The sequence below is a fragment of the Rattus norvegicus genome, chromosome 2 (genome assembly GCF_036323735.1).
Source record: "Rattus norvegicus strain BN/NHsdMcwi chromosome 2, GRCr8, whole genome shotgun sequence".
Taxonomy (NCBI): domain Eukaryota; kingdom Metazoa; phylum Chordata; class Mammalia; order Rodentia; family Muridae; genus Rattus; species Rattus norvegicus.
Genome location: NC_086020.1, coordinates 99678544 through 99695219, shown reverse-complemented (window position 1 = coordinate 99695219; position 16676 = coordinate 99678544).

The following is a 16676-nucleotide window of genomic DNA, read 5'->3' as shown; positions in this document are numbered from 1 at the left end:
TCCCACCAACAATGGAGGAGTGTTCTGCTTTCTCTGCCTCCTCGCCAGCATCTGCTGTCACCCGAGTTTTTGATCTTAGCCATTCTCAATGGTGTGAGGTGAAATCTCAGGGTTGTTTTGATTTGCATTTCCCTTATGACTAAAGGTGTTGAACATTTCTTTAGGTGTTTCTCAGCCATTCGGCATTCCGCAGGTGTGAATTGTCTGTTTAGCTCTGAACCCCATTTTTTAATAGGGTTATTTGTCTCCTAGCGGTCTAACTTCTTGAGTTCTTTGTATATTTTGGATATAAGGCCTCTATCTGTTGTAGGATTGGTAAAGATCTTTTCCCAATCTGTTGGTTGCCGTTTTGTCCTAACCACAGTGTCCTTTGCCTTACAGAAGCTTTGCAGTTTTATGAGATCCCATTTGTCAATTCTTGATCTTAGAGCATAAGCCATTGGTGTTTTATTCAGGAAATTTTTTCCAGTGCCCATGTGTTCCAGATGCTTCCCTAGTTTTTCTTCTATTAGTTTGAGTGTGTCTGGTTTGATGTGGAGGTCCTTGATCCACTTGGACTTAAGCTTTGTACAGGGTGATAAGCATGGATCGATCTGCATTCTTCTACATGTTGACCTCCAGTTCAACCAGCACCATTTGCTGAAAATGCTATCATTTTTCCATTGGATGGTTGTGGCTCCTTTGTCAAAAATCAAGTGCCCATAGGTGTGTGGGTTCATTTCTGGGTCTTCAATTCTATTCCATTGGTCTATCTGTCTGTCTCTGTACCAATACCATGCAGTTTTTATCACTATTGCTCTGTAATACTGCTTGAGTTCAGGGATAGTGATTCCCCCTAAAGTCCTTTTATTGTTGAGGATAGTTTTAGCTATCCTGGGTTTTTTGTTATTCCAGATGAATTTGCAAATTGTTCTGTCTAACTCTTTGAAGAATTGGATTGGTATTTTGATGGGGATTGCATTGAATCTGTAGATTGCTTTTGGTAAAATGGCCATTTTTACTATATTAATCCTGCCAATCCATGAGCATGGGAGATCTTTCCATCTTCTGAGGTCTTCTTCAATTTCTTTCTTCAGAGTCTTGAAATTCTTATTGTACAAATCTTTTACTTGCTTGGTTAAAGTCACACTGAGGTACTTTATATAATTTGGGTCTATTATGAAGGGTGTCGTTTCCCTAATTTCTTTCTTGGCTTGTTTCTCTTTTATGTAGAGGAAGGCTACTGATTTATTTGAGTTAATTTTATACCCAGCCACTTTGCTGAAGTTGTTTATCAGCTTTAGTAGTTCTCTGGTGGAACTTTTGGGATCACTTAAATATACTATCATATAATCTGCAAGTAGTGATATTTTGACTTCTTCTTTTCCAATCTGTATCCCCATGACTTCCTTTTGTTGTCTGATTGCTCTGGCTAGAACTTCAAGAACTATATTGAATAAGTAGGGAGAGAGTGGGCAGCCTTGTCTAGTCCCTGATTTTAGTGGGATTGCTTCAAGTTTCTCTCCATTTAGTTTAATGTTAGCAACTGGTTTGCTGTATATGGCTTTTACTATGTTCAGGTATGGGCCTTGAATTCCTATTCTTTCCAGGACTTTTATCATGAAGGGGTGTTGAATTTTGTCAAATGCTTTCTCAGCATCTAATGAAATGATCATGTGGTTTTGTTCTTTCAGTTTGTTTATATAATGGATCACCTTGATGGTTTTCCGTATATTAAACCATCCCTGCATGCGTGGGATGAAGCCTACTTGATCATGGTGGATGACTGTTTTGATGTGCTCTTGGATTCGGTTTGCCAGAATTTGTTGAGTATTTTTGCGTCGATATTCATAAGGGAAATTGGTCTGAAGTTCTCTTTCTTTGTTGGGTCTTTGTGTGGTTTAGGAATAAGAGTAATTGTGGCTTCATAGAAGGAATTCGGTAGTGCTCCATCTGTTTCAATTTTGTGCAATAGTTTGGATAATATTGGTATGAGGTCTTCTATGAAGGTCTGATAGAATTCTTCACTAAACCCATCTGGACCTGGGCTCTTTTTGGTTGGGAGACCTTTAATGACTGCTTCTATTTCCTTAGAAGTTATGGGGTTGTTTAACTGGTTTATCTGTTCCTGATTTAACTTCGGTACCTTGTATCTGTCTAGGAAATTGTCCATTTCCTGAAGATTTTCAAGTTTGTTAAATATTGGCTTTTATTGTAAGATCTGATGATTTTTTGAATTTCCTCTGAATCTGTAGCTATGTCTCCCTTTTCATTTCTGATTTTGTTAATTTGGACACACTCTCTGTGTCCACTCATTAGTCTGGCTAAGGGTTTATCTATCTTGTTGATTTTTTCAAAGAACCAACTTTTGGTTCTGTTGATTCTTTCTATGGTCCTTTTTGTTTCTACTTGGTTGACTTCAGCTCTGAGTTTGATTATTTCCTGCCTTCTACTCCTCTTGGTTGTATTTGCTTCTTTTTGTTCTAGAGCTTTTAGGTGTGCTGTCAAGCTGCTGACATATGCTCTTTCCTGTTTCTTTCTGCAGGCACTCAGTGCTATGAGTTTTCCTCTTAGCACAGCTTTCATTGTGTCCCATGAGTTTGGGAATGTTGTACCTTTATTTTCATTAAATTCTAAGAAGTCTTTAACTTCTTTCTTTATTTCTTCCTTGACCAGGTTATAATTTAGTAGAGCTTTGTTCAGCTTCTATTTATATATGGGCATTATTTCCTTATTGTTATTGAAGAACAATTTTCACCCGTAATGGTCTGATAGGATGCATGAAATTATTTCTATCTCTCTGTATCTGTTGATGCCTGTTTTATGACTGATTATATGATCAATTTTGGAGAAAGTAACATGAGGTGGTGAGAAGAAAGTATATCCTTTCATTTTAGGATAGAAAGTTCCATAAAAATCTGTTAAATCCATTTGATTCATGACTTCTCTTAATCTGTCTATGTCTATGTTTCTGTTTCCATGATCTGTCCATTGATGAGAGTGGGGTGTTGAAATCTCCTACTATTATTGGGTGAGGTGCAGTGTGTGTTTTGAGCTTTAGTAAGGTTTCTTTTACATATGTAGGTGCCCTTGTATTTGGGGCATAGTTATTTAGGATTGAGAGTTCATCTTGGTGGATTTTTCCTTTGATTAATATGAAGTGTCCTTCCTTATTTTTTTGATGACTTTTAGTTGAAAATTGATTTTATTTGATATTAGAATGGCTACTCCAGCTTGCTTCTTCTGACCATTTGCTTGGAAAGTTGTTTTCCAGCCTTTCACTCTGAGGTAGTGTCTGTCTTTGTCTCTGAGGTGTGTTTTCTGTAGGCAGCAGAATGCAGGGTCCTCGTTGCGTATCCAGTTTGTTAATCTATTTCTTTTTATTGGGGAGTTGAGGCCATTGATGTTGAGAGATATTAAGGAATAGTGATTATTGCTTCCTGTTATATTCATATTTGGATATGAAGTTATGTTTGTGTGCTTTTCTTCTCTTTGTTTTGTTGCCAAGACGATTAGTTTCTTGCTTCTTCTACGGTATAGCTTGCCTCCTTTTGTTGGGCTTTACCATTTATTATCCTTTGTAGTGCTGGATTTGTAGAAAGATATTGTGTAAATTTGGATTTGTCATGGAATATCTTGGTTTTTCTATCTATGTTAATTGAGAGTTTTGCAGGATACAGTAACCTGGGCTGGCATTTGTGTTCTCTTAGGGTCTGTATGACATCTGTCCAGGATCTTCTGGCTTTCATAGTTTCTGGCGAAAAGTCTGGAATGATTCTGATAGGTCTGCCTTTATATGTTACTTGACCTTTTTCCCTTACTGCTTTTAATATTCTTTCTTTATTTTGTGCGTTTGATGTTTTGACTATTATTTTTCGGGAGGTGTTTCTTTTCTGGTCCAATCTATTTGGAGTTCTGTAGGCTTCTTATATGCCTATGGGTATCTCTTTTTTTAGGTTAGGGATGTTTTCTTCTATGATTTTGTTGAAGATATTCACTGGTCCTTTGAGCTGGAAGTCTTCACTCTCTTCTATATCTATTATCCTTAGGTTTGACCTTCTCATTGAGTCCTGAATTTCCTGTATGTTTTGGACCAGTAGCTTTTTCCGCTTTACATTATCTTTGACAGTTGAGTCAATGATTTCTATGGAATCTTCTGCTCCTGAGATTCTCTCTTCCATCTCTTGTATTCTGTTGGTGAAGCTTGTATCTACAGCTCCTTGTCTCTTCTTTTGGTTTTCTATATCCAGGGTTGTTTCCATGTGTTCTTTCTTGATTGCTTCTATTTCCATTTTTAATTCCTTCAACTGTATGATTGTGTTTTCCTGGAATTCTTTCAGGGATTTTTGTGACTCCTCTCTATGGGCTTCTACTTGTTTATTTATGATTTCCTGGAATTCTTTCAGGGATTTTTGCGATTCCTCTCTGTAGGCTTCTACTTGTTTATTAATGTTTTCCTGTGTTTCTCTAAGGGAGTTCTTCACGTCTTCCTTGAAGTCCTCCAGCATCATGATCAAATATGATTTTGAAACTAGATCTTGCTTTTCTGGTGTGTTTGGATATTCCATGTTTGTTTTGGTGGGAGAATTGGGCTCCGATGATGCCATGTAGTCTTGGTTTCTGTTGCTTGGGTTCCTGCACTTGCCTCTCGCCATCAGATTATCTCTAGTGTTACTTTGTTCTGCTATTTCTGACAGTGGCTAGACTGTCCTATAAGCCTGTGTGTCAGGTGTGCTGTAGACCTGTTTTCCTGTTTCCTTTCAGCCAGTTATGGGGACAGAATGTTCTTCTTTTAGGCGTGTAATTTTTCCTCTCTACAGGTCTTCAGCTGTTCCTGTGGGCCTGTGTCTGGAGTTCACTAGGCAGGTCACTTGCAGCAGAAAAGTTGGTCTTACCTGTGGTCACGAGGCTCAAGTTTGCTCGTGGGGTATTGCTTATGAGCTCTCTGCGGCAGCAGCATCCAAGAAGGTCTGCGCCGCCGTTTCCGGGAGCTTCAGTGCACCAGGGTTCCAGATGGCGTTTGGTGTTTTCCTCTGGCGTCAGAGATGTGTGCAGAGTGCAGTCTCTTCTGGTTTCCCAGGCGTGTCTGCCTCTCTGAAGGTTTAGCTCTCCCTCCCACGGGATTTGGGTGCAGAAAACTGTTTATCCAGTAGGTCCCTTCAGGTTCTGTCGGTGTCTCTGAAGTAGTGGTCCTGCTGCTCCTGGGCCCTCTTCTATGGGTACCGAGAGGCCTTATACAGTTTCCTCTTGGGCCAGGGATGTGGGCAGGGGTGGGCAGTGTTGATGGTCTCTTCTGCTCTGCAGCCTCAGGAGTGCCCACCTGACCAGGTGGTGAGGTCTCTCTCCCACAGGGTTTGGGAGCAGAGAGCTGCTGCGGGCCAGGATCCGCGGGTTTGGGACTCCAGGTAAACACCGGAAGTGCCTGGTCCTAGAGGAATTTTGCCTCTGTGTGTCCTGAGTTCACCAGGCAGGTCTCTTGCAGCAGAAAAGTTGGTCTTACCTGTAGTCCTGAGGCTCACATTTGCTCGTCGTGTGTTGCTTATGAGCTCTCCATGGCGGCAGCAAACAGGAAGATCTGTGCCACCCTTTCTGGGAGCTTCTGTGCACCAGGGTTCCAGATGGCATTTGGTGTTTTCCTCTGGCGTCAGAGATGTGTGCAGAGTGCAGTCTCTTCTGGTCTCCCAGGCATGTCTGCCTCTCTGAAGGTTTAGTTCTCCCTCCCACGCACGGGATTTGGGTGCAGAGAATTGTTTGTCCAGTAGGTCCCTTCAGTTTCTGGCGGTGTCTCAGACGCAGAGGTCCTGCTGCTCCTGGGCCCTCCTCTACGGGAACCCAGAGGCCTTATACAGTTTCCTCTTGGGCCAGGGATGTGGGGAGGGGTGGTCAGTGTTGGTGGTCTCTTCCGCTCTGCAGCCTCAGGAGTGCCCACCTGACCAGGCGGTGAGGTCTCTCTCCCACAGGGTTTCGGAGCAGAGAGCTGCTGTGGGCCAGGATCCTGCAGGTTTGGGACTCCAGGTAAGCACCGGAAGTGCCCGGTCATAGAGGAATTTTGCCTCTGTGTGTCCTGAGTTCACCAGGCAGGTGTCTTGCAGCAGAAAAGTTGGTCTTACCTGTGGTCCCGAGGCTCAAGTTTGCTCGTGGGGTGCTACCTATGAGCATTCTGTGGTGGCAGTAACCAGATCAGGCCCCTTCTTAAGGTTCTACTTTACCTATGATTACTGCTACTGTGAAGTCAACACAATTTAAGACTATCGATATTAAAAGATGATGTACTATTAAAGAATATGCTTTTATATGCTATTAAGATGGAGATATTAAAATGAGAAAATTTTTCAACATGATTCCCTGTGAGTGGCTATCCATTTTTCAAAATACTTCCCATCTTACCTTACCCCCTGCAATAAATGTACCAACTGTATTGTCTTGTATAATTTTAATCTGATTGAATAATTATTTGAAAGACTTTTTATAAGTAATTAGGAAAATACTAGATAAACAAAAGATATGACAAATTACTTAGAACAGTACACTAGGAGAGGCAGACCCAAGAAATGAGTTGATCTATAGATTTGTACCAAAAAAAAACTTCTTTAGAGAAAAAGAGAAATCAATCATAAACAGTAAGACAATGTTTGTCTTTGTGGTTCAGGTTCCAAATTCTATTATCACCTGTTTTTCCCAATAAAATTATAAAAGGCATCAGAAATTAAGGTTTTATAAAGTGTTACATGTGGTTTGTTGTAGTAATTCATTTTATATTTATTTTGACTTAAGATATTCAATCTTTTATTAATTTATGTGTAGTGTATTTTATCTGCATTACTGTATGTTGAATAGTTGAGTGTCCATTGTGTATATAGGCTAGGAGAATCCTTCAAATTTACAAACACTAGAGTTACAGGTAGTTGTGAGCTACCATGTTGGTGCTGGATTTGAACTTTCATCCTTTGAAAGAGCAGGCAGTTCTCTGAACCAAGGAGCCATTTCTCCTGCCAGTTCTTCAGGGACTTTTATCCACTAAATACACTATTTATTAAGAATGTACAGTCAAGGAACCAGGGGGAAATCCTAACTGATTTTTATCAGATACATGTAAAGTGGCAGGAACAGAAGAAAGAAGAAATACACAAAGCTCAAAAGCCCAATATGATTGTGGTAATGAAGAAGAGGATGGTATGTAATTTTTCTAGCAATCTCTCAAATTATTTAGAAAATATGAAATACAGAAAATATGATAGAAATTAAGTACAGGAGACAATTCTCTGCAAGATTCTATGCAAATTACCCTTTGTTTACAGATATGAATCCACAGTCTAGCCACAGTGGATGTTTTCCTGGAGTAATGGTAGATGAGTTGATTCTTGTCCTCTTTGTATTTTGTCACAAATATTTTTGTAGGCTTCTTTTGAAGGACCTAAGCGTGAATCCAGATATCTTTTCAATGAAGTACTGATTGACATTTGAGCATAAACTACTTTGACATTCTTCATTTAAGTACTGGTCCTTGCTGTACAGTACTTCTGAAGTGCAGGAGATTATGAGTTCATGACTTGGATGGGCAAAACATTTTGTGTCTCAGAAATGTGTTGAAGCAGATTTCCTAAATGACAAAGGGTTTGGTCATGCCCATTTGCTTGAATGTTGGCAAATCTATTAATATTAATTATAATCAATGAAGAAGTCTTGAGTTAGATCCCCCTCAGGTCTCTTTCAAAATAAAATACGCCATAATTGTTTGGCAATCTCATGCATAGTAAAATGAGCTCTGAATACACAGTAATTTTTGATAAGTCTACTTTTATATGATGCCAGCTATTGTCTGAGGGCAGGGCTAAAATATCTTCTGTTTTCTTTCTAACATATCTACAGCTGATGCTTTGTAGAGTTTAAATGTTTAATGAATATTTAGTAAGTTAAAACATTAAGGGAATATTTTCTGATGGGTACAAAACATGTAAAAACCCTACCACCCTCAGAGATAAGATGATTGTATATGATAATTTTACCTGGGTGGTCTGGGCATTGTTTTGTGTTTCCAGAGGTCATAAGATTGAAAAGGAAAGATAATGTTCTCATAATTATTCAATATTCAAAACAGATACTATTAATTATTTTTCCTGTGCTGCTATAGTTTTAACACAGGATCTTGTACCTGATAAACAAGTGTTCTAGGATCTATTGACACCCTCAGTATGCAAACCAACCAATTCTTAAGTAAATTCATGTTGGAGAAAGAAGACATAAAGAAAATTGCTGGGGTATGTACAGAACCCAAAATTCAGAAGACATTTGGTAAACATCACAGAAAGTTAAAGGTCATGTATTTTTCCGAAGTTTAGACTGGAGAAAATATGGAAAAGAGGCAGTAGGAACCAGAACCTATGGGTCTGAGGACTGTAGCTTTGCTTAAGTTAAGGAGCCATTGTCCACATTAGAGTATTTCATGTTCTTTCTCATGATTATCCACCCTAATAATAGCACACGGTACAGAAAACCCAATGTAAGTGATTCTTGTTTTCTGGTACTGAGATTATTTATTAAGAAAAGAAATGCCCATCTGCCCATGATTCTACTTTGTCTAAGCATAACCTAAAATACATGTAATGTTTATATATAAGACATCACCCTAACAATGTAAAAAAAAAACAATCCTCCTTTCCAAACAAGGTATCCTCTTTGAGAACCTGTACAAAGTTGATCATTAAAGTTACCTTACAGTTATTCGATTTAACATATTTTTCTAGTTCTACTCAATACAGTGGTTACTGTGCTACAGAAACAATAGAATTCATTAGGAGGTTTCAAGGGTGAAGATTGGTATTAAATGAACCATCTTCTGCCTCTGCTCCTTTGTATCTTTCATCACCAGTGAAAATTATCCCTGTGCCACATGGTGAGCAATGACTTGGTGGAGTCCAGGGTTAGTAAATAGAACTTCAGCTCCTGGCCATTTCACAGTTCTGGCTTCAAGTCACACATATGAAATTTGAGTTATTTTCCCAAGCCATATCATAAAGTAGGTCAAATCATTCTTAGAAAAATTATTCATTTTGGTGGCCCCCTTACCACATCCACTGGTGGGCTCTTCATGGAAACCCAATCAAGATTAGTTTCAGGATGATAATTTACTTTTGATTGTATCCCAGTATATGTTAAAAGAAGTAGTTTTCCATTATCTTCTGCACTTCTGGTCACATCATAAGGATTGTCTGTGTCAGGTGACACTGTTATGATTAAGTCCAGACTGCAAGTATACAGGGTAAGTGACCACATGAGAGTGGTTTTTAGATTTTCAAACATATTGTCACATTGATGTTTCTGTCCTCCCGTGGATTACTATCATACCTAAAATTTTCATAAAGCACCTCCTTCTGGATCCTGCAGAGCAAAACTTTTAAATCAGTCTGCTTTGAGGTGTAAGGTATTGAATAACAAAGATTGCAAATTATCAATTGCCAGAACATTTCAGAACCAAATGGTTGCCCTGCTGTTCCTTTATGCTTTCAACCAGAATGATCTTTCTATTTTCCTTAATCAATGCATTGAGTGAACTTTATGTGAGAAGAGTTACATATTGCTCTGACTACCCACTGGATCTACTATTTTCCCTCTAACTGTCTATTAACAAACCTCTTTTACTTCTCCAGATACTGTCACAAATCTCATCTTAAGACAAGTTCACCTCTTATCCCTCATGCTAGCTAATGGTACCCAGTCCCACCTGCACAGGCATAGGTGCTCCAGGAGGTTTGTTTGCTTTGCTAGCCTTTCTTGGATGCCTTTTGTTCTTCATGTATATCCATTATCTATGCCTTACCCAGACTGAGATCGTGAAAATATAAATTGAGTAAACATATGTGTCCCCTTATGTTACCAAATACTGCCTCATAGAGACGGATTTTAATATGAAATTCCAACTGTAAATTGTCTGGTGTCTAATTTCCATAGACTTTGCTGATCAATTACCTTAAACTTCTTTCTGTTCCTTAAAGCAGTAACATCTCTTACATGAGGACCTTGGGTGTACAAAGTGTGACCTTGTTCCTTTTTTTTTTGTTCATCTTGTAACTCAAAGGTACAAAGGACTCCCTTAATTACCAAATCTTGCTTTAGTGTCATAATATTGTCATTGTAGCACTTTTCAATTTATTAGTTAACTGAATTTTTATTTATTTACCCATCTTTATTCTACAAGCAAAAATGTAGTACTCTGTCTTGGTTCTTATTCATAGTACAGACATGAAACAATTATTAAAATAACTATGCAAGGCCATTATGCTTATCATTTGGAACAATAGAAAATGGAGAGCAACAGCTGCCTAGTCTCCTAGTGTATGTCCCATAATTTCCAATCAAGCGGAGTACTAACAAATCCATCAGTCACTAATTAGGATGGATCTTAGGAAAGCATTTTCTCAACTGAGGCTCCATTCTTTCTTATAACTCTACCTTGTGTCAAGTCAACATAAAATTAGCCATCACAATAAACTCACTGCTATTTCACTGTGAGAAGCTTTCTAAGTAATTGTGGTTGTAAGGTATCACTGGTCAGGAGAACTACTGATTGCTTTTCACAATTGGGAGCTTTTATGACCTCTTCCTCTATTATGATAGCTAGTCCTCAGAGAGGAGGCTTACAGGCCTGAATCTCCCTACTTCCTGCATGTGCAATGTCCGAAGTGTGTAGTCCCTTCAAAAGTAAAATCTTATCTCTGATATGTTAGCAAGAATGGAACAAATCTATTGTGAGCAAGGTTAGACGATTTATGAAATCTCATAGTATATTCTGTAAGCAGGGCTAATTCTAACATAATAGTAGACTATCAGAATGTGGAAGTTTTTTTAAAGGAGTAAAAAAAATGTTCTTTTAAAAATAAAAATTAAACAAAGGGAAAAATTAAACTGAAATATATCAGTGGTGTTTTTTATAAAAATGAACATACGGGTTGGGGATTTAGCTCAGCAGTAGAGCGCTTGGCTAGCAAACGCAAGGCCCTGGGTTCAATCCCCAGCTCCGAAAAAAAGAAAAAGAAAAAAAAAATGAACGTGCATACTAACTCAAGCCTAGTAATCTAATAGTAATCTTCATATATAAAAAATCACTATATGTTTGTATATAATCTATGTATGTATGTACATATGTATGCATGTATCTATGTATCTATCAGTATATCTAGGAATCTATGTATTTACAATGTATCGATTTATCTATCTATATCTATCTATCTATCTATCTATCTGTCTGTCTGTCTGTCTATCTATCTATCTATCTATCTATCTATCTATCTATCTATATCTATCTATCTACTTATCTATCTATCTTTCATTTATCTACCTTTTTATCTTTTTACCACGGGCCTACTCTTCTCATTTGGCTGGCAGCTGCTATTAACATGATTTTCAGTTCTGGGCTTTATTTAAAAGTTTGCCTATTAGACTCATGTTCTTGTTGATTCTTTCACTCTAAGGCATAGTTCCACACTCAAATGGCTCCACCTCAGGCTTACCTTTGTTTTCCACTTCACAGCTAATCTTTTTAGATTAATACTAGAGGCACTTTTGCCTAATGGACTTTCAGCTAGAAAGAGAGAGAAATGAGAAGGAGGCTCCTGCTAAGTGAATACGGGTACTCTATTTCTCGTATGTTTGACATGCTCTCTGGTATAAAGGAAATCATAGAAGTCAATGGATTAAATATAAATGTGAAAGGAGGAGCTCTGTGATAAAAAAGTAGACATATAAAATGTACTTGAGACCAATGCACAGATTCATTGATGAGCTGATATAACACTCTAATTTGGGCATCTCTGTGACTAGCCCAGGTTAACAATATTTCAAAGATGGCAATTATTTGGAATAAATCCAAGATTATCCTTTAAATAGAAATGTTCATAAATCACAGTTCTTCCACCATGAATGGAACAAGCATGTAAGCAATCAATAAAAGCAGTAGTCATATCATGTGATTCAAGCTGCTTCTTAAGTTGGTTTTACTAAGAGCTTATTTTTTTCCACTCAAAGTGAAAAATGAAAACATTCAAGTTATTTACCCTGTATATGAAGTTCAATTCAATGAATCATTTCTACTCTTAAAAAGTTATATGGAAGAAAACTGTAAACTGGAGAAAAGAAGACAGTGAACAAAACCAGTGTTATTTACAGAGGGAAGGGGACTGGACCAGCTGCCGTGAAAGGAAATTTTTTAGGAAAGATCAGTGCCCATCTGCTCAAATGAACATTGGCTTAATTGTTACAGTGGGTTTTTAAAAGAACTATTTTTGTTTCTTAGTTTCCAAAATAATGCAGCCCACCAAACAACCCCTTTTCTTCCCATAGGGCAGCACAGACCTTGCTGCAGAACTATCAAATGCAACTTCCTTGTCCAGAGTCTGTTGTGCCCAGCCTTAACTTTGTGTGTGTGTGTGTGTGTGTGTGTGTGTGTGTGTGTGTGTGTGTGTAGGGATGTTTCTAGACTCATATGACAGTTTCCTTATTTCTATAATGAGAATTAAAATTTGTTGCTATTAACATAAATTAGATAAGGCATGTGGAACACTTAAACAAAATACAAAATACCAGGCATATACTAAATGCTGGTTTGAAGTAAAAGAGTCCAAAAGAACTCACAAGAAACAGAAGTCCACTCACTTTCACACTCAAGAATGACATAAATTGATAAACTTGAAGCTATGATGTATACACAAAGGATACATATACACACACATATGTATATATACATATATATGTGTGTGTATATACATATGTGTGTGTGCATGTGTGTGTGTGTGTGTGTGTGTGTGTGTGTGAAGACCATTTACATTACATTATGAGACAAGGAACCTCCAAATTTTCCATTGGCTTCATTTCTTTTTGACCATCTACTGCTGGGCATGCAGCTTCTCTTAAAGTTGTTTGTTTACTCAGTGGTACTTCCTTTGATGAAATTAAATTTTCATTTGCATCTGGGTATCCCCTGGAATTGGCTTCTGTGTTAGAGATGGAAGCATGTGTCCACCTCTTCTTTCAGTTCTAGGACACAGTCTGGTGCAAGTCTGTACAGGCTCTGTGAATGCGGTTTCAGCCTTTGTGTGTTCATATGTATGTTGAGCCTGTTGACAGCCTCTTTTCTTTGGTGTCCTCCTTCTCTTCTGGCTCTTCAACCCTGTTGACTCCTCTTCTTTAGATTTTCTTTAGGTCTGAGTGAGGGATATCATGGGGTCAACTTCCTTAGGTCTGGATATACCCAAGTCCTGCACTCTCTGAATAGTATCTGCCTCTAGGTCTTTGTATTTGTTCCCATTTGCTGAAAGGTTTTTTTATGTTGGCTGAACTAGATACTAATCTCTACATAGGGTAAAATGTTATTAGTAGTCAACTTATTGCTATGTTCCTTAGTAGAACAATAGTATTTTGGTTTACCATAAGTCCCTGTGCTGTGACATGTCAGGTTCTTGGTCACCTAAGTAACGTAGGGTGTGGGTTCCATTTCATGAAGCAGGCCTTCAGTCAAATCAGATATTGCTTTGATTTAATCCCACAAGTTTCGTGCCATCATTGCACAGTATATCTGGAAATCAAGACATCATTGTAGACCCAATTAGTATTTACATTTCTCCATTGGTAGTGTTGGAGGCCCTTCACATACCAAAGATTTTACAAGTACTGATGAAGACTCTATGTAAGCACTAGCCCAATTTTTCGGTGCTCAATGAGATATGTAGGTGTTATCTTCAGGAAGGGAGGTTTGCTGTCAGTCTGTGGACAACAACTTATAGTCTTGGCCACATCCTGGAGGTTCCCTTGTGATCCATTTTGTCAACTTAATTAGATATAACCAAATTTTGTGACCGGATACTTAATTTTATGAAAACAGATAGTAAATCGTGTCTCTGTATCCCCTATTATTTGGAAATTTCACTTAGATCACTTTCATATCTGTGTATATTTTAGGAACATACTAATGTACTGTTTCCACACGATCTCTCAAATGACCCCTAATTTTAGCTATGTCCCTGTATTCCTTCCCTCTTTCCTCACTGTCTCCATTTAATCCTCCAATTCCAGTCCCATCCCCATCCACTCATCTTTTTCCTATGGAGAGCTATATGCCCCTCACCCCTAAGTCTCTTACTCTATTCCAAAAATCTGTGCTTCTATGGACTATCGAAGTTGCTTATTGTTGACTTAATAGCTAATATCCACATACAAGAGAATATATACCATATTTATCTTTCCAGGTCTGGGTTACTTCACTCCATTCACCGGAAAATTAAACTTTGTAGCATCTATGTAATACTCCATGTGTAAACATACTATATTATCTTTAGGAATTTGTCTGTTGAAGATCATTTAGGTTGTTTTGAATTTCTAGCTATTATGACTAGGACAGCAATGAGCATGTTTAAGTATGTGTCTCTGTGATAGGTATGTTTCCAAGAGTGGTATAGTTGGATCTTGAACAACCACATTGGTTTCTATCATGTCTGTACAAGACTTATTTAACACATTGGGAATACTAAATTGTCATGGGAATTGATTAAGTCTGTAGACTTCTTTGATCAATATTGCCTTTGAAAATGAGAAAAGGATAGTGATGTTTAACATAATACCAATAAGAATTTCATAGGAGAGATGTGGTGAGGGGATTAAATCTTGTAATAATTATCTTAATGGTACCTGAATGAATAAAGAGGATATAATGGTATAATAATTTACAAATATGACATAATCTCGAATGTATTTTTAGAATTGAAATTCAGTCCACTCACATTCAAACACAGACACACACACACACACACACACACACACACACACACATACACAGTGGTATGAATTATAGCAATTTTAGTAAAGTAACATTTACTCTAAATAAATGAAATAAAATTCAATATTTTGTTATTGTATTTAAGTTACATGCTATATGCCAATAAGATAAATTGCAACATAGCACATGAATTCTGATTCACATAATTTTAAAACACATTAAACTACTTAATTTATTAAATAAAAGAAAAGTAAGCTTCCTTCTTGTATATTTTCTTATGTTAGAAACCTATAGGCATATAGTTAAAAATATAAATCACTGAAATTTTGCATATATTTATATATAAATTCACAATTTACTAAACAATAGAGATAAATGTTTAATTTGTTATAAGTTCAAACAGTACAAAGTATATGTTGGCATAGTCCTTACCCATTTTCAAAATGTCATAGGCATATTGTTATACAATATCTATCTAAAATAAGGTAAGTATAGTAAAATGTATCTGTAAAAGCCTAAGCTACAAACATTTTAGGTAAATACGAACAGTATCTAATATGGAGTTACCAAAGGTTTTTCCAAATTGAAAGTAAAATGAGTAAAATCATTTAAAGATTATAGAAACAGTTACGTGTAATATAAACCATTTCTATTAAAATAATTTTGAACAAACTAAAATCCAAATGACAAACAGAAGATAACCAGAAACATTCATTGTGCAAACTCTACCTTAAATGCTTACCTTCCTCCATTCTTAAATACCTAGACAATGATTATGATGGATATAGAAAGTAAGCACAAGTTATCATCAACAAATGAGAAAAATCAAACTGATTATAAAAGACACTCGGGATTAAGTGATAATGATAATTTTGTATCTTGTCAATTCAGAAGATAAATGGCTTTAGAGTTGTGACTTTAACTGTTTCCTAACTGGAATTTACTGTTTCTATATTTCAGTACTGTTTAACATACGCAACATCCTGTTTAAGCTTCATTTTCAAACCTTACCAGTAGATATATAACTATAAGTTTTATTTACAGAACTAGTGTTTATAGTCTGAGATAGTTATTTCTACTCATGTAGTTAATGAATAGTTGAGTTAGGTATATAAATTAGTAAATCTGACATGCAAGCCCAATTTTTAATCAAGATTTTCCTTTTCTTCTACTTATAGTGTTTATACAAATGGAAAAAAAAACACTTCAGAAGAAGCATGAAATAGTATCATATTCTAGAGATTGTTTTTCCCAAACATCACTGAAAAACAAAAATTATGCATCCCTATTTCTATAAACCAACTTAAGATGCAGAATCAAACCAGTGCAAACAGCAAGTGGAATGGGTTCCATAAAACCTTTTCAAAGCAGAAGATGAGCATAATATTAGATTGAATATTTACTAGCTGAATACATTATCTGTGGCATGTTTGTATAATGGAGTACCTTATGAAAATTGAAACACTGCTTTTGAGTTACTGATAATGTAATAAATATAAAAACAAGTCATAAATGGCCCATATAACATGGATTTTTGCTAGATAGTGTTCCTTTTATAACTAGATCTGTTCTCCATCTTTTTTCCTACTGTATTCTCTCTCTTCAAGCATAGATCCCATCTCTATGTTCTTATCTCTCTCATCTTGAATTTGAAGAATGTAAGTTCTTTCTCCCCAGAGGAAGCAAGGTTCTTTCAGGGAATATGAACAGCTTCTAGTCAGTTCTATTCCTTATTTTCATCCTAAAAATAATAATAAAAAAATGAAGAACAAAGACAGAGATTGTGTGGTCTTTGCGATTTCCGTAATATTGGATTTCAATCACTGGTAAAGGAAGTCTACATGCAGCCGAATAACATAAGAGAAGAAGAATCCTTTTATTACATTGTCTTATTTATCTGTGCACACACATGTTCTCTGGCTTCTGTATGAAG